Source organism: Kogia breviceps, chromosome 5 (assembly GCF_026419965.1).
Source record: "Kogia breviceps isolate mKogBre1 chromosome 5, mKogBre1 haplotype 1, whole genome shotgun sequence".
NCBI lineage: Eukaryota > Metazoa > Chordata > Mammalia > Artiodactyla > Physeteridae > Kogia > Kogia breviceps.
Genome location: NC_081314.1, coordinates 60746080 through 60754873, shown reverse-complemented (window position 1 = coordinate 60754873; position 8794 = coordinate 60746080). Strand labels below are relative to the sequence as shown.

Sequence of the window (8794 nt, the reverse complement as noted above, 5' to 3'; positions counted from 1 at the left end):
AAACAACCCGCTGCACTCATCATATTGTCACATTATCACTCATCTAAGTTACACTCTATAAACCGCCTTGATGTGCTACACACATGCAATAAGTACACAAAGTGGATATACTTCTACTGTCTTTGCTGCCGTAGAGGTATATATGTTTAGTAAACATTTAGTTACATTATTTTATTTTTGTGAAACGCAAACTGATCGACCAAACCTTTCAAACAGACCCACCAGGCGATAAATACCACCATATGTTTAATTCACAGTACATTTGGGCATAAACACTTCAATTACAGCTTTGTGTTTAGTATCAAAACCCTTTTCCTGTGTGTGTTTTTCTCCACATATCCCGTACTCTGGATTACATTTTGAATACCGCTTATTACAGATAAAGCACCTTTCCAGGTACGCTTCCGAGAAACATATGTATTTACGCACACAAAGGTGCGTGTAAATCTTTCCACAAACAAACGTCCATATGATGCCTGCGCCGCGCTCCCCTCACACGCTCACCGCGTGCGAGTGGCCCGACGGCCGCGCCGCGCAGCCCGGGTGCCCGCGGGACCAGGCCGCCCCCGAGCACGCGGGAGCCCCGCCGCCCTCCCCAGCAAAGCTAACCGGCGTTTCCCCAACCGAGGCGGCACAAGCCTTCCCGCCCCCACCGGGCGCGGAGCCGCGCAGCCAACACCCAGGCTACCCCGCACCCGACCGCTCACGGCGGTGGGGGCGGGGCGGCCGGGGGCCCGGCGACACCTCGGAGCGCCTGCGGGTCTGTCTTTCTTTTTAAAAGCCTGCGCCGCGCCCACCCAGCCCCCAGCGCCGCCGCGGCGGGCGGGAGGAAAAGGAACGAAGCCGGCGGTGACCCCCCCCAGCGCGCCGCCGCGCCGCCGCCGCCGCCACCTCCTCCCCGCGTCCGCGGCGCCCCTCCCCCGTCGGCCCCTCCCCCGCGCGCCCGCCCGCCCGGCGCAGGCCGCTTGGGTTTGTTTTGCTGCGCGGCCGCCGCCGCCGCCGCCGCCGCCGCCGCGGGCCTCGCGAGCTCATTTGTGCCTGGCTGGTCCCCATTCCTCTCTCCCCAGTGTTGAGTGTCTGAGCCGTTGGCTGCTCCGAACCGTTTGGCTCTTTCCCTTAGTAACAGCTTTTACCTTCTGCCTCAATTCCTCTCCCCGCTCGCGCCCTTCCCCCGCGCGCCGCCTCCCCCCGCCGCCGGCCGCGTGCGCCCCCGCCCCTCCCCCCGCGGCGGGAGCACCTCCGCTCGCCACCTGGGGACCCGCGCCGCGCTCCCCGCCCCCGCCCGCCCGGCGCCCATCCCCCGCGCCCTCCGCTAGCCGGGGTTATAATTGCTTCTCACCCCCCGGAGGGGTTATTTTGGGGGTGGTTGGAGGTGGCGGCGGCGGCGAGGAGGGGAATTTCCTTGTGTCTCCATTCCCGGGAGGGGGGAGCGGCGTCGGAGGCCACGGTTTCCAGGTAAGCGCCGGGGGCCGGACCCCGGGGTGGGGGCGGCCGCGGGCCCGGGCGGGGGGCGCGGGCGGAAGCGGCCGGGGGTCGCCGGGCCTCCGGGGGGGGGATGGGCGCAAGTGGAACATGCATTTTTCCAACTTGGCCCTTCGGGGAGCTGGGGGTTTGGCGGGGGAGGGGAGGGAAGGCATTTAGGGTGCCCCATCCCCCCTTTTTGCTCTCAAGCTTCTTTGAAATGCTCACGTGCCTGCCCACCCCCTACCCTTTCCTGGTCCCGGGGGATCCTCACCCTTATTATGTTGTTGTTGTCTCCGAAAATGTGCACCTCGGCCTTCTCCCCCCTTCCACCCTTCGTGCATTTACACCCCCATTTTGTGTGTGTGTGTATGTGCAGGAGGCTTTCAGGAAAGAATTTGCAGCAAATTGAATCAAGGAGCCATCATGAGGCCGACTCCTTTATAGCCTATTTTTAGCAGGGGAGAGGGATCTCTTCGGTGCACGTTATTTTGTTAAACCTCAGGCAGCAATGGAAATCCGCTCCCCTCCCGCGGCGCGGCCCCGGGCCCGGCGCGACGACCCTGGCCGGCGTGCTGGGGGCTGCGGGCGGCTGTTGGGGCCGCGGGCGGCTGTTGGGGCCGCGCGTCCCGGGCGGGGGCGGGGGCGCGGGCGGGGGAGGGGCGCGCGGCCGAGCTCCGGGACGTGTTTATTTGTAACTTAGTGCTTTTTATCGTCTTGAGGAGGTATTTGATAGAGCCTCTTTGAAGTTGGGTTCAGAAGTGTAGAATTGGCAAAGTTATTGCCAGCTTCCTGGTAAGTTTTGGGTGGCTCAGAGTCACATTATTTTCTGACAGTGTAAAGGCCACGTTGTGAGAGTGGTTTATCGGTAACTTCCTCTTTGCAACCGATGTCATTTTTTGAACAGAAGCAGACTTTTATAAGTGAAATATTAATCTGAAATGGCAGCTCGAGGGAAGCCATGCGTGTGTTAGCGTGTTCAGTATTTTTGGAAGTTCCTAATTTGCTGGAACAGGCAGCACTTTGCAGTGGCAACCGAAAATAAATTTAGGTTGTGAAAATGGGGTGTTTCATGTAAAATTTGGGTTGTAATGGCTCTTAAAGACGCTCCCGTTGTTAGGTTATCTAATAATAATCTCGAAAATAATTTGGTGATTACAAATGACAAAAGTGTTGGAACCTAGTTAAAAACTAGGTTTTTTTCCTCAAGTGTCTGGAGTTTTCTTAAAACTGTGGACTCTGTGGGCACCAAGGTGAAGAGTTTTAGTACCTATGTGATTATAGTTGACAGAGGGAAGTTGACTTTTGGCTTTCTTGTTTTTTAAACAAGACCCTTATGCTGATCTCAACAAGCTTGTTAATAAAATTTGGTGGGTGAAATGTGGGTTATTTTTAGTCTGAATGGTTTGATTCTCCCCCGTATAATTAAGTAATCGTTTCTCTCCCCCCCCCCTTTTTTTTCCTAAAGACTTCTTTATTAGGTTGGATAATATAAGGTCCTGGTGGTGTTTTTATCTACTTGCCTTAAAAAAAATTGTAATAAATATTCTGGTTACACGTTGAAGTGACTTTTTGGTTTTCTCAGTGTGGTTTATTTTCATTTTTTGTTAAATAAGACCCATGCTGCATTGGTGTATTTTAGTAATCTTGACTTCCTGGAACTGTATGTTCTCACCATTTTAATAAGTTTGTAGTCTAGGGAAATAGGGCACCTTTGTCTCCATGAAAACGGTGTGTGTGCTGAGTTGTATCATGGGAATTCATGGCAAGCAAGCCTCGGAAATTATCCTTGAGCGCGTTCTAGAAATAGTTAGCGTTTACCTGTGGAGGAGGAACAGCAGAAAGAAACTATGCCTGAAAGTGGTTAGGCGAGTGTTTCGTGTTTATACTTTTTGCTCTTAAATCGAGGTTTTCCTGCTTCTTTGGAATATGAATTTTTTTCTCCCAGTCCTGCTGTTATGCACCATGTGATATATATAATCACAACCATTAAGTCCATAAGTAACTACTATTTTTTGTCATTTGAGTTGTTAGTCAGACCTAGAGGGCAAAATACTAAACTCAATGGGGGATGAAAACAATATGTACGTGGAAAAAGTTTTTCTTACTGTTAAGGAACTTAATTAAGGTACTTGTTAATGGCATAAAAATTGTTGCAGAGCTCACCATCAGTTTATAAGATGTTTTTATTTCAACGTGTACCAGCTTTGGTTATTAATATGGGAGATACCTGTGGTAAATGGAATGGCCCTTTTTGAAGGTTGTATTTTTTCACTGGTTGCTTCAAAGAGGCAAATATTTTAATACGTTTTTACGCGTGTTCAGGAATCTTTGTTACCTGTGTTCACACCATAAGATTTATCATGATTACCGTGATACATGCCTATCAAGAGAACGAGAAGTTACTGCTTCCTTTGTACTGGGAGAGTTTCAAGCTAATATGCAGAAAGGGCAGAAGCTTACTATAAACATAGGGGTTACTGATAAAAAGAGATGTGACTGATGGACCTTTTAAATGACAGCCTGTTGAACGAATACATCTGTTCATATATAACAATGAAATATAAGTACGACCTTGTCAAATGAGTAGCTAATAAAGGAGTTCTCCAATATACTACAGCAGTTACTACTACAAAGAATTTCTGACTTGACACATTTTGATGAAGAAATAATTTGTTGGGTTTGTTCATTTTCTGTGTTATATTGAGAAGAATGTGAATAGTAGTAGGTCGGGGAGAGAGAGTGGCAGAAATATTGGCACTGTCTGGACTTTATATTTTTCTAGTACATGGAATTTGACTCATTTCAAATGATGTTTATAGTATAAGTCACTGACATGCAAAAAGAGAAAGCAGCTAACATTGAGACATTATACATCCCCATAGTACAGAAGGGCTAGGACCCCAGGGCTGTGTAGTAAAGAATTGGTAAGAGTGTAGTCTGGTTTGGAGACCCCATGGTGGTATCTCCTGCTCTATCACCAATAGGTACTTGAATTAAAAAAAAAACAAAACTGTGTGAGAGAGCTTATGCTGGAGAGGTTTGCTGTTCACCTCCTCTGGGATTGGACTCCGTAAGAGTACAGTTAACTGCCCTGTTTGCAAGAGTCCAAGGAAAGGGACTCCGCTTGGGCTATACTATAGGAAAGGTATGAGGTGCTTTCTATGTCATTTATATCCCAGGCTAATCCTGAGGTGGGTAGTATTGGGCTCTTTTTGTGGATGATAAAACAACAAGGTCAAGATAAGTTAATTCACTTGTTCAGGGCCACAAAAGGATCAAATGATGCACTAGGATTTAAACCTCGGTCTGTCTGAGCCCTAGTCCATGTTCTTTCTAGATGACTGTAGCTGTGCCAAAGTTTCAGCTGTTTTGTCAGTCTTTAGATATCCTTGCAAAAACTAGTGTTTCCAATCAAGTTTATAATTCTGTACTTGGGATTTCTACTAACTGGGTCAAGTGATTGCATGGATAAATGAAATGCATAGGGCTCAAGTACCATTGGCTTAACTCTCTAGAACTGTTTAATAAGATGCCATCTTCTTGTGAACTGCTGTATTTCCTACCTTTAGATTCACAGCGGTGACGTAGCCTCTCCACATACTTCCAGCAGAAATAAGGAAAAGTGGTTCCATACTTACATTTAATTAAGAAGGAAAAGCAAATAAGAGTATCTCACATTTCTGAAAACTTGTGTAAGAAAAATCATAAAAGTCTTTTTGTGCAGCATACTGATTCTATCAGGGGTTCTGAAGGTGAACTGCCCAGCTTCAAACTCAGGCACCGGGTCTCCCTGGTGGCACAGTGGTTGAGAGTTCGCCTGCCAATGCAGGGAACCACGGTTCGTGCCCCGGTCCGGGAAGATCCCACATGCCGCGGAGCGGCTGGACCCATGAGCCATGGCTGCTGAGCCTGCGCGTTTGGAGCCTGTGCTCCGCAACGGGAGAGGCCACAACAGTGAGAGGCCTGCGTACCACACACACACACACACACACACACACACACACACACACACACACAAAATCCTCAGGCACCATCCCTTACTAATTATGTCACCTTGGGGGGGGAGTAACTCCGCTATGTCTCAGTTTTCTCCTCTGTGTAAAGGGACGGTCAACTTCAAAGAGTTGAGAAGATTAAGAGAGTTGTATGTGTGATGCAGCTAGGGATTATCATACTAAGTGAAGTAATAAATCAGAAAGAAAACGACAAGTACCATATATCACTTATATGTGGAATCTGAAATACAGTACAAGTGAACCTATCTACAAAACAGAAAGAGACTCACAGGCATAGAGAACAGACTTGTGGTTGCCAAGGTGGTACGGGAGAGGGAGAGGGATGGACTGGGAGTTTGGGGTTGGTAGATGCAAACTATTACATTTAGAATGGGTAAACAGCAAGGTCCTAATGTATAGCACAGGGAACTATAGCCAATCCCCTGGGTGTAAACCATAATGGGAAAAGATATATATATATAAAAAGAATGTATATATGTGTATAACTGAGTCACTTGCTGTACAGCAGAAATAATTAGCCCAACGTTGTAAATCAAACTATAATGAAAAAAATCGTATGTGTAAGTTGCTGAGAACAGTAGCTGACAAACAAGCATCATGAAAATGTAAGTTGTTGAGGATGATAATGGGTTTGGATTTGAAGTTTGTTTCTTTGTATTACATTTTATTTGCTTGTTTTTTAAGTAGGGGTATAATGTTACAGAAAGTATTTGGCAGTTTTATTTCCTGAAGTTTTGGGCAAAATTGTCGAAATAACCTTGGCATAATTTATTTACTCCTGAAGTTGTGATTTAAGGCTTAACTTGAAGAATTAGGTTGGGTTTTATTTCATTTTGTTTTAAAAATTTAATTAATTTATTTTTTGGTGCATTGGGTCTCTTGCTGCGCGTAGGCTTTCTCTAGTTGTGGAGAGTGGGGGTAACTATTCGTTGCGGTACGTGTGCTTCTCATCGTAGTGGCTTGTCTTGTTGCGGAGCATGGGCTCTAGGCACGCGGACTTAAGTAGTTGTGGCACGCTGGCTCAGTAGTTGTGGTTCACAGGCTTAGTTGCTCTGCGGCATGTGGGATCTTCCTGGACCAAGGCTCGAACCCGTGTCCCCAGCATTGGCAGGCAGGTTCTTAACCACTGTGCCACCAGGAAAGCCCTAGGTTGGATTTTAACGCTAAGTGGAAACAATACCAAGTTCCATGGTTGGTGTAGGTAGTGGTGGGTCTTTTGTGTGTCTTTGTTGCCCCTCTTCTGTCACTTGGGCTTGGACTTTTTAAATCTGCTTGCAGCATTTGAAACATTTTCTAACTCTTTTTAAATAAAAAGTGATTTTATTGTTTGAGGCTGGGTCTGGTAGTAGCTAGGATCTGCTTTTTAAAATTGATTACTTTTTAAGTAGGTTATTGTTTTCTCCAGCCTCAACCTTTCATCTGTGTTCTTGTTCTACATTTTCAGCTGCTGTCAAGACTGTTCTGCTTGGAGGTTGTGTTCCTCTGAAATATCTTTGAATCTTGTCTTATTTTTCCTTCCCATTTTTTATTCTTAATTCAGCAGTAATGTTAATGACTACTAGAGTTCTATGTGTCAGGATTAGGAAGGTGCTTTGACAGGTACTTGTGACAATCTAAGCGACTGGTATCCTGATTACTAACAGCATGGAGACCAAGGCTCAGGTAGTAAGGGGTGCAGAGAGGGGTTTAGGTCCAGTGTGTCTGACTTCTAGGCCAGTGTTCTTATTTATTTAAGTTTTTATTTTTTTGACTGCATTGGGTCTTAGTTGTGGCATGCGGGCTCTTCTGTTGTGGCTCATGCAGGCTCTAGAGCACGTGTCAGGGCTTAGTTGCCGGGGATGCCGAGGGGCAACTTAGTTCCCCGACCAGGGATCGAACCCACATCCCCTGCATTGGAAGGCGGATTGTTAACCACTGGACCTCCAGGGAAGTCCCTAGGCCAGTGTTCTTAACTAGCAGTCTGTTTTCTCAGTGAGTGAAGGAGAGAATGAATGAATGGTTTTAGGTTTCTGGGTTATTGCATTACTTTTCAAGTAGGTTGCTCGATATCTTCTTCTCCATTCTATCTTCTCTAATCACCAACAGTGTAATTTATTTAAATATTGGTTTCATGACATCAGTTCGCCTGCTGAAGAACCCATAATGGCTTCCCTTTGCCAACTGGATGTAGTTCATATGCTTCAAGTCTGGCTTTTAAGGCTCCATTCATTCTAACCTATTCAGCCGAATTTCCCACTCTTCTCCAACTGGGATTCTTGCCTTCCTATCAAATACTGCAGTTTTGTCATATTCATTACTCCTCTGCCTTTGTGCATGCTGTTTTTTCCCTTTATCCTTTTAATAGCCTAGTTTCAGTTCCACTTTCATGAAGTTTTTTCTGGCTGTCCTGACTCAGGATATTTCTTTGAGATTTCATCGCATTTAATGAGTGTCACAAACTCCATAATTATTTATTGTTTTTTGAGTATGTGTCACATCGCCTCAACCAAATGTTACATTTCTTGGAGGAAAGGGCCACTTTCCTTATAGTAGTAGCAAGACTCTTGACTTTTGTATTATACTGTCTTTGTAATAAAATGGATTGCTTCTACAAGGGCCCATGTTAAAATAAGAACAGTAACAGTCCTGTTTCACTCTTGTTGATGTTGCAGAAGCTTCTTTTTGAGTTGGACCTTCAAAGTTTAGTTGTACTGTAGTCACATTTAACCATTAATTTGAATTTTCATGTTGACAGTGTTGACAAGGAAGGGGAAAAAAATATCTAGTCAACATTTAGAGTGAAATGGAAATGGATAGTTTTATCCTCTTAATCCTGGAATAGTAGCCACAGTCCTGGTGAAAAATCTAGTCTAATTGGGAATCATGTCTCACTAAGTTGGCTTTATCTGGTTATATTTGTGTTAGTTGTTATGAAACTTTTAAGATTTTGGATTTTATTTTTTTAATCCTCAGGCCTTTTTTGCTTGTTATATTCTTAGTAGTATGTCTAAATAAGATAATGTTTTTAGCTCTCAGTATGTGTGACAGCATTCTGACCACATTGGAGTCCCATTTGAGCCATTACTATGAATGTATTAACATGTATCATATAGTGTCAGTGGGTTTAGTCTACCAGAAGAATGTCATCGTAACCATCTCTCTTCAATAGTTTGTTTTTTTGCGAGGGGGCACGTGGCATGGGGGATCTTAGTTCCCTGAGCAGGGATTGAACCTGTGCCACCTGCAGTGGAAGTGGGGAGTCTTAACCACTGGACCACCAGGGAAGTCCCTCTTTAATAGTTTTCTGTGGTAAAGATGTGCCAAACAACCTGGGT

The 8794-nt window shown here is 45.7% G+C and overlaps 1 protein-coding gene across 6 annotated transcripts in view; it reads left to right on the top strand.

Moving 5' to 3' along the window:
• Nucleotides 1-1213: 1213 nt before the first annotated feature.
• The window catches only part of TBL1XR1 (TBL1X/Y related 1), a 179917-nt gene continuing 172336 nt past the window's right edge, over nt 1214-8794 (top strand). The window contains exon 1 of one of the 6 annotated variants that reach the window (XM_059063950.2): nt 1214-1455. The gene's annotated coding sequence lies outside the window, so the exon portion shown is untranslated. Of the gene's footprint in view, nt 1456-2145; nt 2257-8794 lie in introns of those variants that run through there. The other 5 variants (XM_059063953.2, XM_067034036.1, XM_067034038.1 and 2 more) reach the window with 5 other exon arrangements.